This window comes from Miniopterus natalensis, chromosome 6 (genome assembly GCF_054644295.1).
Source record: "Miniopterus natalensis isolate mMinNat1 chromosome 6, mMinNat1.hap1, whole genome shotgun sequence".
Lineage (NCBI taxonomy): Eukaryota > Metazoa > Chordata > Mammalia > Chiroptera > Miniopteridae > Miniopterus > Miniopterus natalensis.
In genome coordinates this window covers 29,880,757-29,902,499 of record NC_142086.1, presented here as the reverse complement: position 1 = coordinate 29,902,499, position 21,743 = coordinate 29,880,757, and positions in this window count along the sequence as shown.

Genomic DNA, 21,743 nt, shown 5'->3' with positions numbered 1-21,743 from the left:
AACCAGGACAAGAAGGTGGGCATTCTGACATCAATGCTCTTGTTTTTATTATATGAGCATTTATTATTTTTGCCTCACCAAAAGTATATCTGTAAAATGTAAAGAGAAAAAGTCCAGAGAGTTCCAATATAAGTTCTCAGCTATTCTGACTTCATTAATAAAGCTAGAATATCTAAAGTACTGGAATGGATGAATCAAATGTCTTTCAAATTCTTTTCCACAAACCTTTGGCCTCTCGGTTTGTTAATCTCCTCATAGTTGGTGACTTTATTTTTCCTTTATATCTCTTCAGTCATTCACTTCTATGTTCAGGTCCTTGATCTTGCAATCACAAGAAAATGAACATCCCATCAACTCTTTTTTTTTTTTTTTTTATCTTTATTGTTGAAAGTTTTTCAGATGTCCCCCTTTTCCCTCCATTGACCACCTCCACCCTCCTCCAATCCCCTCCCCAGGCTTTCTCCATATTATTGTCTGTGTCCATGGGCAATGCATATATGCATCTAAGTTCTTTGGTTAATTCCCACCCCCTACTGCTTCCCTCTGAAATTTGTCAGTCTGTTCCATGTTTCCATGCCTCTGGCTCTATTTTCTTTATCAATTTATTATTTTTATTAGATTTCACATGTAAGTGAAATCATGTGATATTTGTCTTTCTCTGACTGGCTTATTTTGCTTATCATAATCATCTCCAGTTCCCTCCAACCTATCTCAAAGGGTAATAGACCCTTTTTTTTTAACAACTGCATAGTATTCTATTGTGTAAATGTATTACAATTTTTTGTTTTTCTTAATCCCTTCACCTTTTTCGCCCAGTCCTAAAACTCTCCTCCCCTCTGATAGCTGTCAGGGTTCTCTACCTATGAATCTGTTTCTTTTTTGTTTGTTACTTTATTTTATACACTATATTCCACATATGAGTGAAATCCTATGGTACTTGTCTTTCTCTGACTGACTTATTTCAACTAGCAGTACATAGTTCTTTATAATAGGGTAGCTATCTCTTGTATGACTTCCCTTCAAAAAGTTAAACAAACTCCAAGACATTCTTCTATATTGTGATGCTGCCACCTTCAGCATATGGTCTCCACAGCTGCCACTGAAGAGAAAGAAGGGGAAAGGAGAGAAAAAAGAAAAAGATTGGCATTATTCCTAAAAACCTACCCCATATTTGCATGTGCCCATGCACATGCACAGAGACTTCCAGTTTCGACATAAAGGACACCTATTCAGAGGTCTTCCTTGCTATCATATAAAAGATTATGGCCCTAGCCAGTTTGCCTCAGTGGTTAGAGCATTGGCCTGCCGACTGAAGGGTCACCCTGGGTTCAATTCCAGCCAAGGACACATACCTTGGTTGCAGGCTCCATCTCTGTCCCTGGTCGGGCACAGGCGGGAGGCAACCAATTAATGTGTCTCACATCAATGTTTCTATCTTTCTCAATCTCCCTCTTCCACTCTCTTTGAAAAGCAATGGAAAAAATATCCTTGGATAAAGATTTTTAAAAAAAATAGATTGTGGGCCTATCCTACTGTCCCCATTTTCCTTACTCATTTTATCCAGAAAAGAATCCTCAGAAATGGCAGGTACTGTATTTGGAGCGAAAACAGAAAAATTCCATTACATAGAAAGTGCTTTAAAAAAAAAATCAACTATGTCTAGTGATGCTGAAAAGATTGAATAAAACAAATTCCTCCAGTGCTCCATCATCCTGTATTGCAGGGCTAAACAACCTTTTTTCAGGTACTTTTGTGGTTAAGGTACTGGATGCAATTTAGTTTCTGCCATTGAGATCCATTCATGCAAGACTTGAAAGGCAGGGATGGAATGAGTCATTTTTCTGGAGCTCTTAAAGAAGGGCTGAAAGACATGAGTGTTCCTAGGGTATCTAAGATCTAGTTACTAGTGTCATAAATGCAAGGAACTGTGGAGGCAACGTCGATAGTAGCAGCTGCTGCCTAACTTCTGGATTGCAACTAAAATCATCTAGTCTTTAAATAAAAGGTTTAGTGCTTTTTAAAAATTTTTCCTTAACCAAGCACTTCTAACAATATTTCATCATCAACTTTCCTGAATTAAGTTCTCTTTATTTAGAATACCTAGGATGTGGACTGAGAGAGTAGTTGGTAACTGGAGAGGTTGCAAGAAACTAACTCTCACGGAATTGGTTTATCTGACTCAGTTGTTTTGGAAGTTGGAAAATGGGATACCATCAGGCCACAGATGTATGCCAAAATAGTTACATATTATCTTGTAATTCCCTGGAATGAAATACACATTGAAGGCAAACTCTGGCAGACCAGCTGGCTGCTGTGACAGATTGTCATGATGAGATTGAAAAGCACAAATAATGTGAAGTAGGCTGACAATTCAGATGGCACTGGAGATTTTTTATTTTAAAAAAAAGGTAAGTTTAATGTTTTAAATTATCGGCTTAATTAATAATAAAGAACAAGAAAGCTCCCATGTTTATCCTAAAAGAATCTCTTATCTCTTAGAGATGCAGGGTTGGGCTGCTGAGACTGAAAAGCGAGGCAGAAACTTCTACTACAGCTTGCTAAATTACAACATAAATGGATTTATCAGCCGCACCAGAGCTCATAAAATGTAAGGGATTAACTAGGACTCTGAAAAGTAGAATGGGGCATTTGTATGAATCATGATGATTCTAAGAATGTCAACTCACAAATCACAAAATGTCTCTTTAAGAAAAGAAAAAGTGCCTCTGCTGCGGCCTAGTGACAGCTGTGCCCTGCCTGGACATTTACAGTGACCTCATCTAAGACAGTTCCCGTGCAAGTAGATGGCAACTGCCCTCATCCCCCACCCCTGTCATCCCACATTGTCTCCAGAATTGTAAGTGAATTAAGATACTAGCAAGTATCTTCAAAGTAGCAGGTATAAACTCTGAGCTGGAAGAAAATAGCTTATATATAAGAATTATTGCCAGGCCAGGCGTGGCTCAGCGGTTGAGCATCGACCTAGGATCCAGGCAATCTGGGTCCTATTCCTGGTCAGGGCACATGCCCGGGTGGCAGGCTCCATCCCTAGTCGGGGGCCTGCAGGAGGCAGCCGATCAATGACTCTCTCATCATTGATGTTTCTATCTCCCTCTCTTTCTCTTCTTTCCTCTCTCTGAAATCAATAAAGATATATTAAAAATATATATATAATATGTGGAGACCTGGGTATTACATGAAGACATATATTTAATGGGTTTCATTAATTGAGACAATATAAAAATAAAGAAAACTGGAACCCTTCCCCAAATATTGGTTCATAAACAACTTACCTGTGGCTTTTATTTTAACAACTCTATATCCTTAATAGTTAAGACTTTCCAGACATATGCTAAACTCTATAGGGAAAGATTCTAGGGGAAAATCATATATGTTATCTAAAACAATACTTTTAAATAAAAATCATAAATACCACAAAAAAGGGGCCCAGATTTCTGACATTGTTGATACCAATAGGAAATCACTTAAATACTAGCAATTAAATAGTAATAAATCATCAAAGGACATAACTTTACATGCTAATTCAGAATTTAAAAATTCAATAAGCACAATGTCATGCAATGGTTTCCTCAACTTTGTAGGTTATAATTCACTTTGAGGATGCTATGTGATCCTGTAAGTAGGGGAAATGCAAAAAGGTACATGTGGTATCTACAGAAATTTGGGATGGTTAAAAACATCCCTGAATCTTACCACTGGGACCTCAATGATGACACAGATCTTGGAGTAAGAAATCCTCTTAAGATAGTCTAAATATGTCCTTGAATTAAAAAGTCAGGTTATCAGATACTGGATTACATATTTGTACTAATTTTGCAAACCCCCTCGAAAAGAATTTTCATTACTGAATTTTACATATATATATATATTACATATGTATTATAATATATACATAAATTCACTTATTTTATACTATTATATATGAACATATATGTACACATACATATTTATGTGTGTATATATATCTGTACATACACACAGTGACATTTACTGTAGGTTTAGAGATAGCATAAACTATAATGTCTTATTTTAGAGGTCATAAAGGAATTTTCTATCAAATCAGATATCAAGAAAAGCTGTACAATTGAAGATTAACTTAATTTTAAAATGGCTTTTAATCCAATAAAAACATCACATATTTTCTTCTGTTATGACTATTAAGCATAGAGTCATTCTGAGATCCATCTGTAGCAAGTGTCAAAATGGTCTGCATTTACATCTTTTTATTATTTTCCATCTCCATCTTATTCTAATCTAAAATTTTGTTTTACCCTTTATTGCATACACTTCACAAGCAATTTCAAACACTTGGTGGAACAAGATAAGGGATATAAATATATAAATAAATCTAATAATTATTCATTATGTTTCAGATCACAAAAAAGTACTTTTAAAAATCTTTACTCTGCATATCTTCTTAGATATGCATTCCAGAATGCAAGATCATATATAGAGTGCTTGTCATAGAATATTATTGAAATACAAATTAAGGATCATAAGCATTTTATTAACAGCATGCTTTCTTAATATTCAATCTAAAGGAGCAAATTAAAGTAAATTGATATGCTTCGCTGCATTATATAAATAAGAGACTAGGTCTCCCATTTGACATTTGGCCAAAATAGTGTAGCATGGCCAAATCTGTCCTGTACCATGAGTTTTGTCACTGGTCAAAAATAAAACAACTTTATGGATCTCATAAATGCTTCCAGTACCATTATTTTTTTAAAAATTAGCTACAGCCCCTCTGACACTCACCTTCACCTCACTCATGCAGCTTTTTTTCTGGCAGTGACTACAAATTATGAGAACAGCACTGCAAGGCTCTCAGCTTTTATTGCATTTTTCCTTTATTCATGACTTCTGTTTTAGGAAATATGTTGGTTTTAAGTTCTATATTTGCAGCAAGATCTTAAACTTTGTATGTGGTAATAGCAAAAATTTTAATTTGAAATTATTTCCAAATACCAATGCAATCTAAATTCTCCATTTTGTAATTAGATAAAGTGATGTTTTCTCCCACTTAAGATTATTTTAATTTTTTCCTTTTGTTTTTATATACACCCTATATATCCATATATTCTATATGTCCATACAGCCATGCGTTTATTCATATATTCATCCTTTTATTCAATAAAATAAAATATGTAGCTTGAAAGTATATTGACAGCCTGGTAAAGAAGGCAGTCTGACAGTTCAATAATCAGGTGATTTACTGTTGAATGATAAGCATTATTATGAATCATCACTCATCTTTGAATTTAAGTTAATATTCGTTCTAAAAATATAATTATTTTATCTCAGAGTATACCCAATACTCCATTTTTTTGATGGGTAATATTTACTTGTTCTAAAAAAGACAGTTTCATGTAGCCAGTTTTCAATCATTGATTGTATCCATTGTCAGGCTCAATCTGTTTTCATTTACTGATGCTTCCACAGAGCAGTTTTAGGAATTATAGAGAGTCATAAATGTTACTTTTTTAGGTAATTCAATCTTAGTTGTTGTTTTTTCTTTAACTGTATTAATTTTTTTTCTGTGTATTCTATCTCTGTGTGTAATCTTCAACTATTACCAAACATATAAGTTTTTCAACACAATGTATAAATTTCTCTTCTATTGTTTTTCAGTTATAAATAAATAAGGTTTACCTTCATGAAAATAAAATAACTTTTATTTAAAAAATAAAAAAATTCTAAACTATTAAATTTGAAATTTTAATATCATAATTAATATATTAATAAAATTAAGATTTGTATGAGTGCTTTAGAAATAAAATTTGAGTTACTTCAAAAATTAAAAATGGAACTGCCTTATGACCCAGTGATTCCTCTTCTGGGAACTTATCTGAAAAAACCCAAAAAACTAATTCAAAAGAATATATGTACCTCTGTGTTCATTGCAGCCTTATTTACAATTGCCAAGATCTGGAAACGGCCCAAGTGTCCATCAGTAAGTGAGTGGATAAAAAAACTGGTACATTTACCATCAGCATGGATGGACCTGGAGAACATTGTGCTAAGTGAAATAAGCAAGTCAAAGAAAGACAAGTTCCATATGATTTCATTCTTATGTGGAATTTAATGAACAAACTGAACTACCTAGCAAAATAGAGACAGACTCATAAATAGAGAGCAGGCAGACAGCTCTCAGGTGAGGGTGGAGGAACTGAGCCAAAAAAAAAGAGAGAGAACTCATGGACATGGACAACGGTGTGGTTATTGCAGGGGTGGAGGGAGATGGATAGAGGTAGGATAACAAATGGCTCCTTCTATTTAGTCTGTTTCAGGACTGTCACTATGAACCCCACATATTCTACTTGGCTGACATAATATGTTGTCTGAAGAGGTTACTGAGGGATACCTTGACCTACAATAAATAACTACGAATCTCTGCCTTTTGAATGAATATACCAGATATTCATAATCTTTCTACTTCTCTTCCCACTGTCAGACTGGTAGCAATCATTTCCTTCTCCCATAGTTTCCTCATCTGTAGAATAAAAATTACAATAGTAGCCACATCATAATTAGCTTGTTAACCATAAATCAATTTTTATATAAAACATTTATAGGGCTTGATCCATAATAAGTACTATATATGTATTAATGTGCCTCTATATAGCACTATCCCTTTAACTAAATTTTCTGTGTACTAGTAAAATAAATAGTCAACATTATTAGCATTGTGTGTAAAATTACAATGTGGGTGTGGGTGTGGGTGTGTATAAAACACTTTTCTTGTTTTAGTTTTGGGTTCTGGGTTGGTTCCTGAACCATTGTAAAAGCTAATTGAAAGTCTCAGGGATAAAAGAGATATTAATATAAAGGCTAATTTTGATTTTTATATGTTTAATACCTAAGCAACTACATAGAAACAATGTTACTGAGATTCCAAGTAACCAGCCCCCTAAAACTTCAACTCCAATAACTTCTGTCTCATTATTCAATCTATTCCACCACCCAAATATGTGATTACCCATTTATGACATAATAAATGCCAAACACTCACTGCCTGATCTATTACAGGTAATGCTTATGAAATATCATGTTCTGAAATCATTAAATTCTGCTGTTTCCATTACATTGCCATTACAGTGATGCCCTTTTGGAAAGAGAACATATCAGAAGCATGGAACTTAGGCAGCTCTACAATGCAACCTTAAGATAATACAGTCAGACTGCATAATAAAACCATAAAATCTGTCATGAGTCAGTGTTTAATAAAGCTTGCACCCTGATCTTATTAGCAAACTTGTTTGAGCCCCGAGAACCTGAAACAATAGAAGGGCATTCTGAAGGCACTTAATAAAATAGAATTTCAAAGTCACAGTCCACACATTTGTCCATCCTGCATTGACTGGCATATTTATAGTAATAGAGAATATATATTTTAGAAACCCTACATAAAACTCGCCAGTGACACCAGATGATAAAGTAAATCTTGAGCTTAAATATTCTGTTTATTCTTAAGCTGATTTTTTTGTGTCCAGATATCACTGTCTATATGCTCAACACAATTAAGTACTTTTATAAAATGACTGAAAAGAAAACTATAGTCTGTCTGAGGAAAGAGCGTTCTGAAACATGTGTATGGTTGTTATCTCCTTTTAAAGGCAGAACAACAAACCTGTGAGCCATTTACCGTGCCATTCTTCACACAGGGCTGTGCCAGCAATGTTAGGGCATTGAACAAAGCTCTAATCTCAGCTTGAGCTCTGCTTTGGTATCTTGACTGAAATAAAACATTCAAGCATTATGAGCCTCTGTTTCTTCTAATGATGTAGTCAACCTTACTCCCCCTCTAGTACCTGAGAGATGGGATATTTCTATGATATGCAGGGTACATTAAGCATATGTAATCACATAAATGGCAGAAGAATGAATCTCTCTTCTAAGCACTGCACACAATAGGACCACAACCAATAGTTCCATATATTATTTCTCCATACTTTCACCAAAATACATGGCAGAGGGACAAGTGAATCAGTTGGTTGGAGCATCATCCAGTGCACCAAGGGGTTTCAGGTTTGATTTTTGGTCAGGGCACATGTGTGGGTTGCAGGTTTGATCCCCAGGCGGGGCTCATGAGGCAGCCAATCAATGTATTTCTCTCACATCACTGTTTATCTCTATCTCTGTCCCTTCCTCTTACTCTGGCATCAGTAAAAACACATCCTTGGGTAAGGATTAAAAAAAAAAAAAAAAAAGACATAGCTGAGGGAACAACTAAGATTCTATTTTACTGTCATGGAAGGAATTAAAAAGAAAATTTTAAGAAAGTGAATGTACAAGACAAATAAGAGAACCCAGAGTTAAATTTATACACACACACACACACACACACACACACAGTATAAACATATATACATACAGTAGTCCCCATTATCCATGGAGGATACCTTCCAAGACCCCCAGGGGATGCCTGAAACTGCAGATAGTACTGACCCTTATATATACTGTTTCTTCCTATACATGCATACATATGATAAAGTTTAATTTATAAATTAGGCACAGTAAAATGTTAACAATAACTAATAATAAAATAGAACAATTATAACAATATACTGTAAAAATGTTTTGGGAATGTGGTCTCTTTTTCAAAATATCTCATTGTACAGTACTCACCCTTCTTCTTGTGATGATGTGAGATGATAAAATGCCTATGTGATGAGATGAAGTCAGGTGAATGATGTAGGCATTTGTGATGTAGAGCGAGGCTAATCATAAAGTTACTTTGAACACAAGCACTGAGATACCATGACAGTGGATCTGATAACCAAGTTAGTTACTAAATGACTAACAGGCAGGTAGCATAAATGGATGTGATGTAATTATGTTGGAGAAAGGGATGATTCAGGTCCTGGGCAGGGCAGAACAGGATGGCTCGAGATTTTATCACACTATTCAGAATGGTGCACAATTTAAAATTCATGAATTACTTCTACGATTTTTCATTTAATATTTTCAGACTGTGGTTGACCATGTATAACTGAAACTGTGGAACATGGAACCATGAATAAGGAGAGACTGCCGTATAGCATAAGAACTCCCAGATTTCCAGTACAGAAATTACAAAAGACAAGATATGTGGGTCTTACCGGTAATTCTGGTGTAGGTAGTCTAAGGCCCACTTTATGTAAAACACTTGTCTAGCTGGTGTCTATTAGCATGGTCATTTTACAGTATGTTGTACTGTAAAATGTATGCAGTCAAGAATGAATTTTTCCTTCAGTTTGTGTTTCAACTAAGGTCATCCTCATTGAGTTGAACATGAAGATTATAACGACTTGAGTCAATTTTGGAAAGAAAAAAGGGTAAACCTCTTCTAGCCATATCACTCTAAAAAGTGCTGGTCTTATATAACTCTGAGCAAAACCACTCTAGCTTCATGTGGTAGATGTCTCAGCTAACACCACATCAGAGTCCCTCAGCCAACCTCTCACCTCTTCTGCAGCTCAGACTCCTCTATGGCTTGACTGTGGCTGTGTTCTACCTGTCAAGGATGCTTAGAGGATCTTTCCACTTTAGGCGTCTTCTCCAAGGCTATGGGAACTCCCTCAACCCATGTGTAAATTCATCCCAGAAGTGTGGATTAAAGCCCCCCAGACAATCTTCACTCAACATTCCTGGAAGCTCTTCACTCAGCTGGTCTGTTGGGATAGGGGTTCTCCATGTTTCTTAGGAGGTCCTGTGGAATCTGTCCCCAACATCCACAGGAACAACCTCAAAAACACTCCTGAATATTGGTCTTTCTTTCCTCCCTGTCTCATTCCCCCCACTCCCTAACTCCTGCTTCCCAGGGAAGCCAAGGCCTTGTCTCAGATTCTGCTTCCAAGGAACCCAAACTAATATATTTCCTTATGCTTTCATTCTGCTTCTGCCCCAGGTCATCCACTCAGCAGCAGAGAACAAGCAGTTCACAGCTATCCATGTCCTTACACTACTATCCTCTCTGTGCTTCCAAGGTGATTATCTATAATCTTGTTGAAAGTTATTTTCTAAATAAAATTTAACATCTACTATATGTTACATAATTTGCTACATATTTTATACGTGTTACTACGTTCAGTTGTCATAACATTCTATGAGTTATGTCTTAGTCAAAAAAAATGACAAACCTGTGATTCAATACATTGAAGTAACTTATCTGACATCATCAAAGTCATGAGTAACAGTCAGGATTCAAATACAATTTTGTAGAGCCCCAAAGCCAATATTCTGTCCACTTCATTTGCTAGGTTCTGTGGTAGGTAGTTGGTATGCAGCAATGTGCACAGGTAAGGTTGCAGATTTTATACGGGCAGCTATGTAGATATTTTAATTACTGTGTGAACTCAGAAACCTGAAAATTGGGTTCTGTTTCAGTTTGCCAAACTCTAGCTTTGTGACCTTGGATTGATAATGTAACTTGCCTGGACCCCAGGTACCTCTTCTCAAAAATTAAAGTAGCATCACATTTGGTGACTCAAATATTTCTGGAAGAGTATGACATCAAAAGGAGAAGAGAAAATACAATAGCCTCACTTCTTTTTTTCATTATCTTAGTGGCATAGTAGTATGAACTCAAATAAAATACAGTAATAAAATACATTAATAATTTTGTTAATAAGATACATTAATAATGTGTGCAATTTGTGTGGCATTTTGGGTTGGTTGATTAGAATCCTACTTAATCAGAATAACTTTTTCTGCTCAGAACCTCTATATAGTGGAAGCTATCTGAAATAAGTGCCAAACATCACACAAATCAGAAAATTACATTGAGAACATCTGAATCATCCTGAAGCGTGTCCACCAGGAAGTCTTTCCTGTCTCTTTCATGAGGATTAACTCCCTTTTGGCAGCTCTGCCAGACCTAAGCACACATATGCTGAGATAAATCATCACCCTATCTTCAGGCACAGGCAGAGCAATTTATCTAAGAGACATATGACAGTTACTATATATATATGTGTGAGTGTGTGTGTGTGTGTATCTCCTTGGTTCCTAGATAAATCTAATGGGTAGTATATACCATTTCATTCATTTTGATGGTTATAGTTTTCTTCTATAGTGAGCATAATTCTAAGATTCCCTCAAAGACCCTCACCTTGTAAAGTCCCCTCCACCTTTGAGCATGGCTAAAATCTGTAAATATGATGATATATCACTGCCGTAATTATGTTACATAATATGACAAAAGGGATTTTTCAAGTGGGTTTCATCTAATCACATGGATCTAATCACTTTGAAGCAGAGTTTTCTCCAGATCTTGACAGAAGGGGAAATGAGAGAGATTGGAAACCTGAAATTTGATGTTCCTTGGTTGGCTTTGAAGATGCAGGAGGCTACCTGAGAGCAACTTCTAGTTGCTGAGAATGACTTCCTGCCAACAGCCAGCAAGGAGATGTGGTTTTAGTTCCACAACCACAAGAAAATGAATTATACCAATAATTTGAATGAATTGGAAGTGATTTCTTCCCTAGACCTACAGATCAGAGACCAGAGCAGCTGACACCTTGATTTTGTCCTTAAGTAGCTAAGAAAAGAGAAACTAGTCAAGCTTACTTCAAATCACTGACCTTCAGAACCGGGAGGTATTATGTAAGTGGTGGTCGAAATTGCTAAATGTGTGGCAATTTGTTACACAGCAATAGAAAACTAACACAATTCCTTTAGGAGCTGATGAGTGTTCTTCTTAAATAAGACTCTGTTAAGAAATATTATCTGAAATTTACATCCACTTGTTTACACATCTATTCTGTCATGCATGTGAGTAATGTAGTGTCCATTAAAGTAACATAAAAATAAATAGCAAGAGCCAGGAGCAACACCAAGGACTAATCTCATAAACATAATATTAAAAGAAAAAAAAAGCCAGACACAATAGGTTATCTATAATTCCTTATATAAAACATACAGAAAACAAGGGAAATAAATTGTGGCGTTTATAGAATGCATACATAATTGACAAATGTATAAAAAAAGAACGATAAAGTGATTGCAAAGAAGCTCAGAAGAGAGGTCACCTCTGAGTGAGAGAAGGGAATAGTGATGGGAAGGGACCCTGGGGAGAGGGGTGGGTGCCTCTGTGGCACCGACCACCTGCTATGTGGTGACTGGGGCAGTGCTTACATGTGTGTTTATCTTTGATTATTCATCAAAAGTAAAATTTGTTTCATGTACTTTATTGTATGTTATTTCAAAAATGTCACAAAACCAATAAAAACCTTCAGGGTGCTATACCGATCTATTTCATATGAATCCATATAGTTGGAGGTTCACAAAAGCATTAGGAAGGAAAACGTGTGAGAAGCACCTGGCAACAACCGCTGAGCCCTGGTGCTCCTTCTGTTAAGGATGCATGTCTCCTGTCACATCTAAGAAATGTACTCAAATGCTCCCCTTGCCTAAAAACCCCATGTCTTTCCTTTCTTACTCTGGGCTCCCGAAATGGGCTATTTGTTACTCTTTATTTACTTTATTATATGTTTTTTAGGAAGGCGTCACCATCTTTTGAACATGAATGTAAATGATCTCTGAAGGAGCCCAGGACTGCTCTGATTCACCATCTCTGCTATTTTCCTGAATCATCTTATTTGCTTCCTGTTTTTTTTTGCTTCTATCCAGAAGGCAGCTGAGATTTTGCCAGGGATGCTGGTGTAGATAAAGCCTCCTACACTATTCCTTCACCAATGTGTTGGCCCCTTTTATATTAATGTGACTGAGGAGAAGCAGTAATATAGATAAACTGCTGATTTCTTTATTCCATCTACAAAACAGTTCCCTTAATGCTTAGAACAGTCCTGTGCTACTCCATATGCCTATTATACATTTTTTTCCTTTTAAAAATAGCTGAAATTGGAACTTTATCACCATTAATGGCATTCAATATTAGAGGGTCAAAGCTATTTGGCAGAAGAGAGGATGGATGTCCATTAACCCTGATGCTGCAACCAGAAAATCAGCTTGGATAGATAAGAGCACAGACCATTCTCTGACTGCTTTAAAGAAAAAGAAATAAATGCCTTTTCGTTTAAACTTGCAGATGTGCTAGGATGGGTTTCTAAGAAGGTTCAAGAATAAGATGAAATGAGCAGTCCTTTCAACACCTGTAAAACCTGCCAACATCATGATTCAGCCTTGATTCCATCTCCATGTTAGCTGATCCTCTCCCACGCAAGCCCTGCTCATCCTTACATCTAAGTGGGCTCAATGGAGTTTTTCTTTCCCCCCTAATTTAAAGCCCCTCACCTCATCCCGTTTTCCTATACAGATTCTACCCATCCTTCAGTCACAGCTCAAGACACTTTCTCCTTAAGGCCTTTTCCAAACTTATCCACATATAGCATGCGCTCTTACTTTTCTTTAATTGTACTTCATTTAATTGGCATCTAATCATGTCACACGTATTACAATTTATCATCAGCTCCTCTCAGGACATGCTAGGTACTGAAAAGGACAGCAGTAGAGAGCCATGGGACCATGAGACCCTCCAAAGAAGCTTCTCTTTGGATGGAAAAGTAACCTCATCCAACCTTAAAACCATAAATTATAGAAACTCAAGAGAAATATGATTGAGCCAAGTGATTCCTGGCATGTATAACTGTGGGTAGCTGATAGATGGTCAAAAAGTCCTGTTAGTTGCATTGAGTTAATGTGGGAATAAGAACAAGGCTGGTAGTCCTGGCCGGTGTGGCTCTCAGTTGGTCGGAGCATCCTCCTGTGCTTGGAAGGGTCATGGGTCCAATGCTCTATCAGGGCACATACCTGGGTTGCAGATTTGATCCCCAGTTGGGGTGCATGAGGGAGGCAACCGATCAATGTTTCTTTTTCACATTGATGTTTTTCTCACTCTCACTGCCTCTCCCTTTCTCTCTGAAAATCAATTTTTAAAAAACACACACATATCCCCAGGTGAGGATTTAAAAAAAAGAAAGAACATGGCTGGCCTCTGGAAACAGGCAAAAGAGAGAGTTTATTATTTAGGGGGATAGTTGGAAATAGAAAATAACCTAACATCACATGAATTAAGAATAACCCTCATTTTTAGCAGAGGCTGAGGCTCTGCCTAACTAGAAGTGAAGCAGAGTTGCTGGCATCATCTCCATCACTATCATCTTCATCAGCAGCATATATTTAATATGGACCCATATATTTACATGATATATCTCATTTGATATGTTCAAAATTTCTAAGGAATAAGAATCATTATTCTCATTTTTTCATTGAACCGAACACAGTGACATTCAGAGAGGATATCTTAGCCTCTTATTGCTACTATAACTTATTACCACAAACTTAATGGCTTAGAACAACATGAATTTATTATCTTACATTTTTGGAGGCTAGAAGTCTGAAATTCGTTTCACTGCCCCCAAATCAATGTATTGGGAAGTCAATGTTCCTTCCAGAAGTTCTAGGGAAGAATTTTCATCATCCCTTTCTCTATTTTCATGGTCAGCAGGATACCATTTTTATACCCACCCCTACACTCTGACCTTTGTAATTATATTGGGCTCACCCAGACAATCCAGCATAATCTCCTTATCTCAACAACCTCAATTTAATCACATCTACAAAGTCCCTCTTGCGTAAGGTAGCATATTCACAGTTCTTCAACCACATAACTCTGTGATATTTCCAACAATCTGAAGTAAGCTCACTGTAGATACAGGTGGCAAATAAAGGAACAGCTAAGAACCTGCAGAATCCACATTCAGGGGGGTGGAATGCCAGTTTGATGCTAAGCAGAAGGAAGATGCTAGCCAAGGAAAATCTAAACTATGTTTCTTGAAGTGTGGGTAACCACTTTATTGAAATTATTCAGTTTCTTTTCAATGCAATTCCTAAGTTCACCCCAGCTTACTAAATTAAAATCTCATTATAGCAAGTTTTGAAGGTAATTCTTTATGTTAAAGTGTGGGAGCTGTGGGATAAGGGGAAAAATACCAATGATGAGAGAGGGGTGGCCAACAGGAACAGGTGTTATAAGACTCATTAAATTTCCAGAGTTAAGAATGTTCAAAATTTAACATAAGCAGCATTAGTAAGAAGGTAACACGAAAATTTACTTACCCTGTAAGTGTATACTGCACCACAGGTATGATTTGTGTGACCATTAATATTAACCACAGCGAAAAGGAACCCAGATAATAATCTACGTTTTTTAGGCAAAGTGGCTTTGTTCATTGAGAGGCCTTCATAGTACTCACACATTCACAAAATCTTCTCCAATTATGTCAGTGCTCTGAAGAACCAAGTTCTCTCAGTTTAGAAACATAAAATGTTCATTTTAAAAAATATAACCACCCTGATAAATGAACAGATTAAAAATAACCTTGTTTTATCTTGCACACTTCTCTAAAGAACTCAACATACTGATGGATCCTATTTAGCTGCTCTTCTTTTAATCTCAGGTATTTAACTAGCAGAACCCAATATTTACTATTGTTCTTTGAAATATTTCTACCATTAGCAAATATCCTGTGCTCATGTGTGGGATGGTCATGACAACTTTCCCCAACCACTGAGATCAACAGGAAACCTTCAGGAATAGAGCCTTGATTTCTTGTCTCATGTTAGACTGCAACCTAACTTTATTCAAGGGACAGTTGGAAGTCATCAATTATCTCTTCCAAACTAGGCACAAATAAAATCTCATTTCTTAGGTGTAACATGTCAGTTCAATTGAGCTTTGTTTGTCATGTCACTGGAGACATTTCTTTTAAATACAACTTCATAAAAGATTCAAAATTTGTTTTTCTTTAAATGTCTTAAGTTCTGACAAGAAAAGTTCCAAAACAAAATCCTCAACAGTAAATGAAGATTTTATCAACATTCTCTTGTTCTGTCCCTCTCCCCTTTCTTTCTCTCTTTGGTTGCTGAGCAGATCTATTTCATTCCAAGTCCAGGTGGGGGTCAGGGGGGAGGAGAAGAGAGGAGAGGAGTGCCAAAGGTATTTTTCTGTCTATTGTGTCTCTAGTAATTTTTTAATGTGTCCAAGAATCACTTCCTCAAGTGATTCTTTGAGGAAGGAAACACAAGAGCATCAATATGTTAATGGCTATATTATCACTTTATAATGTGGTAATGTCATGTACTAACTGAGCCCATGTTGCTGATCTCAATAGATATCATGGATCCTGCCATCAGATGAGCAATCTATTACTGCCAGTGCTGCTCACCAATGAAAAGGGATTCATATTCTAAATTCTGATGTAACTGTGTCCTTAGTCCACACCAACAAATGCAGATTTATGGAGAATGTCAAATAATAAAAGACCTAAGATCCACAAGCTAATTCTTAAATACCAAATCAGGTGACTTCATTTGATTGTGAGAGAGGAGCCATCCTGTTAGATGATGATCTAGATTCTGAAAAGCAACAAAATAACCCCCATGCCTAGACAGCACAACTGCGTAGCTCCATTTATAGACAAGAGGAGGGGGCAACTACTGAGTGCTGTCATTTGAGGGCTCAGGAAAAATACATACTCCAATGATTGAGTTTCTGCTACTCAGGAGTCATTTGAATATTTGTTCACTTATTCCTATAATATTTATTGAGATTTACTAGGTGAAGTTTCCTATTTTAGACACAGGATACCATAATAGGCAGAATAGCTACATTCTCTACCCTTGGATTCTTGGCTTTCTCAAGACCCTAAATAGCATCTCTAGTTGCAGTTATACCTGAAGTCATAACCAGGCATTGAGGGAAAAAATAATTTCCCAATTTTATATAAAAAAAAAAACAACCCTAAAACTTTCCTCTTACAAAACAAAGGCTCAGGAGCGAAACCTTTGGAGGAGACATAAACTTACTGGGATCAGGGAGGATAATTAGCTGGATTTACCATGAGCCAGGCTGAGTGGGAGGCCTTGCTCCTTCCCTGCCACCGGCATTTATCAGCAGTCAAACATATACAAGAGTGGGCAAAAGTAGGTTTACAGTTGAAACACAGAATTTATTCTCACATCATTATTTATTTACTATGGTATTATTTTCTATAGGAACAACTATAAACCTACTTTTGCCTACCCCTGTATATATATTCTTTTTAAGTTACCAATAAGGTAGATGACTGTTAGTAGCAATTTAACAGAAATAAATTTGAAGAATAATGTTGAACAATTAGCAATGGAACTAAGCCTTCCTAAGTGACGACGACATCATGCTAAGGAGAGGGTTCACATACACATAAGACACACTACCCCTTAAGAATAAGGTTAAGTAAAGGTTCATGCATATAACAGATATCAGATTTGGTATAAATTTGATTATTAAATCATCTATATCTTTCTTTCCCCCTAGAATGTTTAGGGTTGCATTTCACATAGAAATGTGTCCGTCACTCATAAGTAAATGCTCATTTATGTAAAGCTCTAATAAAACCACTATCAGCTTATAACACAACAATCTGTAGTTCTCAATCAATAAGAGAATCTCTGAGGGCCTTAGGGGAGCAATATGGAGGTACAAATAGAAATCATCATATCTATTTGCTCTTGAGCATTGTCTACAGACTGAATAAAATATATTTCACACACTTCTATGCTCTTGTACGTATTAAAATGACTTGGTGATTAATAATATACATCAAAAATCTTCACCTCTTGTATAGTAAATGTCAGACATTGTATATTTTTACCAGTCAACACATATTAAAAACATAACTATTATCCCAGGAGGAGGAAAATATGTTGTCTGGAAATTGTTTTTATTTAAGATAAAGGGCCTCATCTTGAGAACCTAGAGAATGAATTACAAAGTTGATATCGCATCAAAACCCAACTATATAAACCTTTACACCAGTCTCCTAACTAAAGGAAATAAGAGTCCACTGAAGTAGAGGAAATAAACAAATATTCCAAGAGGCTTTTTTAAAATTAAAAGACATTCCAGCAGGGTTTATAACTGATTTCATATAGCTAGAAAGACAAATCTGAAAGACTTATTACCCCTCATACTTGGCACCTTTGTTATGTCAGATCCATATTGGCCTTGCGATCTTTACTTGGAGGTGCGATATGACACTGACTGATAAGAACATAGTTATCCCCATTTGCAAGCTTCTTCCCTTTCTGCATGGGGGCAAAACAATGGAGAGGGGATTCCTGTACTTGAAATTCAATGATGAGGACTCTGCTTTGAGCAAAGTTATAATGATGATAGAAAGGGAAGGGGGAAAATCACAGATATTGTCAACACAGCCACTGGGTGATTAAAATAGTAAGAGAATGATGTCTGAACCTTCTCAACCTTTACTGGGCACCAATATTTACCCCTTTTTAAAGAAAAGTTGATCTGAAGTAAGGAAATAGAATATTTGAGCTGAAGGGGGGAAGGAGTAGAAGCAGCACAGTCTTGTCAGATTCTTTTAGAGAACATGTGAGAGGAGAAAGGTAGTGGGTTGGAGGCCAGAAGTCCAACTTGTCTTTTCCTGACTTTAAATTTTCTCTAAAACAGCATTACTGTATGTGATTCCAAGTGCTCCAGTCCCCATTCAAGCTATTTTTGTTGTCTTCAACCCCTAATCAGAAAGAAGAAAAGTAGAAGGTTGAAAATACAAAGAGAAAAACTAAAAACCCTTTTCTCCTCCACAGGTGGCCTAGAAAAGAACCCATGTGGGTTTTTCAGCAGGTGAGCAGCACACATTATTAACCTGACAGGAGCCCACCAGAAACCCAGGGATGAGATTGCAAGGTAACACCAGGAATCTTACCTTGTAAGAAGGTGGCATGACAATTATTGCAAATAATTGTTTTCAGAAACAAAGCTTCTTTTGGCAAATCAGAGTTAATTCTTACATTTGAAAATCCCTGCAACTGCAGTGCACATTACAAAAAAAGTCATGGGGTTGAATGAAAATATAGCACTGGATCGAACAAAAAACAATTTGAAAAGTTCAGGCCCAAGAAATACATTTGGAACAATGTTGTTGTTCTAATTAAATGTGGCTCTCGGTTTTTCTAATTAAAAACAGCTTAATTTCTAAAATGGGATCAAGATTTAAAAAGTAAAGCCCAAAAGATATACATTGAGGATTAGGAGGTCCTCATTATAAACAATAATATCACAACTCATTTCCACATAAGTTTGTAACTGCATGCTCCCCATAGTTACAGTTCTCCTTTTATCTTCAGTTCTGAACAACTGGAGGGTGGTTATCCTGAGACACCTTTCTGTCATGTGGATACAGAAATGAATTAAGTAAAAAAGTTCCTTAACAGCTCTTGTGTTTAAAACCCTAACCTACCTCTGAAGAAGACCCTGATCTACTTAGATAATAGAAATGGCTACTACTACTTAGATGGGAAGACTTGATAATTGTAAAAGCAATTGCCCCATAGAAATATGGGACATGTGATAGTTAGGTGTATCTGAACCAACAATAATACTTTTAGGTGTCTTGTATGTTAAAGTGACTTTGCAATATTGATCAGAAAGCATAATAATCATTTATTATGTTATTTGTTTAGGAAAATGCCTCCCAAGATCTAGAGGAACTCACTTACAAATGGTTTTTGGAATGCTACCCACTTATCACTCAAGAAGAGTCTGGCTTGAATAATAACAAAATGTCTTGGAACAAAGGAAATGATCCAGGATGCTTCCCTGCTGGCAAAGAATTGCACTAATATATCTTGTTAGTTCATCTTCATTTGAAATGTCCCAATTCTCCTTGAGGACAATTTTTGTGTGGTTCCTTTCTTTCCCCTTTCATTTAAAAAACATATCAGCTGTCTTAATTTTTTTTAAATGATAAGCAAGGAAGATGAGAGACAGAACAAATGGCGTCATTGAGATAACAGAGATAAATCTACATAGTGTCCTGGACTTGTTCAGGAAATGTCTCACTGCCATATTAGTGGAGCCTTCCCCCTTCATCTATTAGGTGAACTACAAGAAAATAACACTGTAAAAATTAAACCTAACTAAATATTGGCTATAATTTATTTCTGCCTTGATAAATAAGATTTTATTGAATGGACTCTAAGACCTTCTGATATTCTGTGGTTCTATGGATCCATTCTTGGTGAGATCTGAGTAATTCTGAGAGCTAAAGAGATTTTCACTTCCTGAGGAATAGGTTTGATCAGTATGCAAGCAACATTTTCAGAAAGCATTCTTCCCAGCTGCTTTACATACATCACTCTTTTTTTTTTTTTTAAATAAATGTTTTGGGTTTTTTTTTTTATATCTTTATTGATTTCAGAGAGAGGAAAGGAGAGAGAGAGAGATAGAAACACCAATAATGAGAGAGTCATTGATCAGCTGCCTCCTGCACACTCTCGACTGGGGACTGGGCCAGCAACCCAGGCATGTGGCCTAACCTGGAATCGAACCTGATCGCCTGGAACCTGGGTCTACACTCAACCACTGAGCCATGCCCAGCCAGGCCATCACTCTTCATTTATACTCAAGATAGGAAGATGTACCCTAGAAGAGAGATGGCTTAGCATGTTTGACTCATGGAGAGTGCACCACGAGTTCTTTAGAGAAAAATATCACTGGGTCAGAGTTTCAATAGATCTAGAAAAATAAAAAAGAAGGATCTAGTAGTAAGATCATCATGAAGCCTCTATAAATAATAATAAAAAAATTAAACCATGAACTAAGGATTGAATACCTTAAGGTTATAGACAATAGGATTGTGATATATCTAAAATGATTTTTAAAAAATCATTAGGTAACTATTCTAGCACTAATCATTAGCAAATACAGTGAACATCTTACTGAAGAAGAATGAAGCAAAAACATTTTCTTTCAACATGGGCCATATCTAATGAGTGTACCAAATCAACTATTACAGTGGTGAGGTTGGCATTATGTACTACCCACAGATTATTCAAGCACGAACTAATGGACCATTTGCAGTTGAGTAATTTTATGTCATATTAATGGTCAAACTAAACCATTAAGGCAATAAAATCTATAATTTGGTGCTCAGCATTAACTATCGATAATCCAGGCATAAATTCCAGTAAAAAAAAAAAAGAAGAAGAAGAATAAAAGAGAGCAGTTTTGTAAGACATAAATATTGGTCTTTTCATTTAAAAAATACAGCAGAAAAATTACTGGATTGGATGAGCTCTCAGTGTGGTAAGAGAATCAAAGAGCAAGGAATACAGGACATGTTTCTTAAAAATGAGTTAAAAATTGGCATTCTATAAAATAATAGTTACAAAACAAATCACCCATCTGGAGTCCAAGCACTCCTAAATAACAAGGAGTAAGTAGGCAAATTAGTCTCCTGGACCCAGTTTCAGCATATGCATGTGGAAGACAGGGGAAACTTCCCACAGAACTCCAAGCAGTTCTCAGACAACAGCAGGGTATCCTATAATTTAACTCAATTCTGACTTTACCTACCCAGAGATAACAGCAGATTTAACTGGTTAAGGGCTCAGTCCTACAAGTCTACTCCCCCATGTACCCACCAGCTAAAGGTTGAAGGTTTCCGTAATCTCCTCCTTGAACTTCAGAAGTCTAAGTTGTGTGCTTCTTACTGAATGGCTATAAATGAGAGGTTCCTATGACCTCCTTCTCTGATTTAGTTAATTGCTAGAACAGCTCACCGAACTCAGAGAAGTATTTTACATACTAAAGTACCTATTTATTACAAAAGGATACAGCTCAGAAACCACAAGATGGAAGAGATACATGGGGCCAGGTATGGGGAAAGGGCTCAGAGCTTTCATGCCCTCTCTTAACTGGCCACTCTCCCCATATC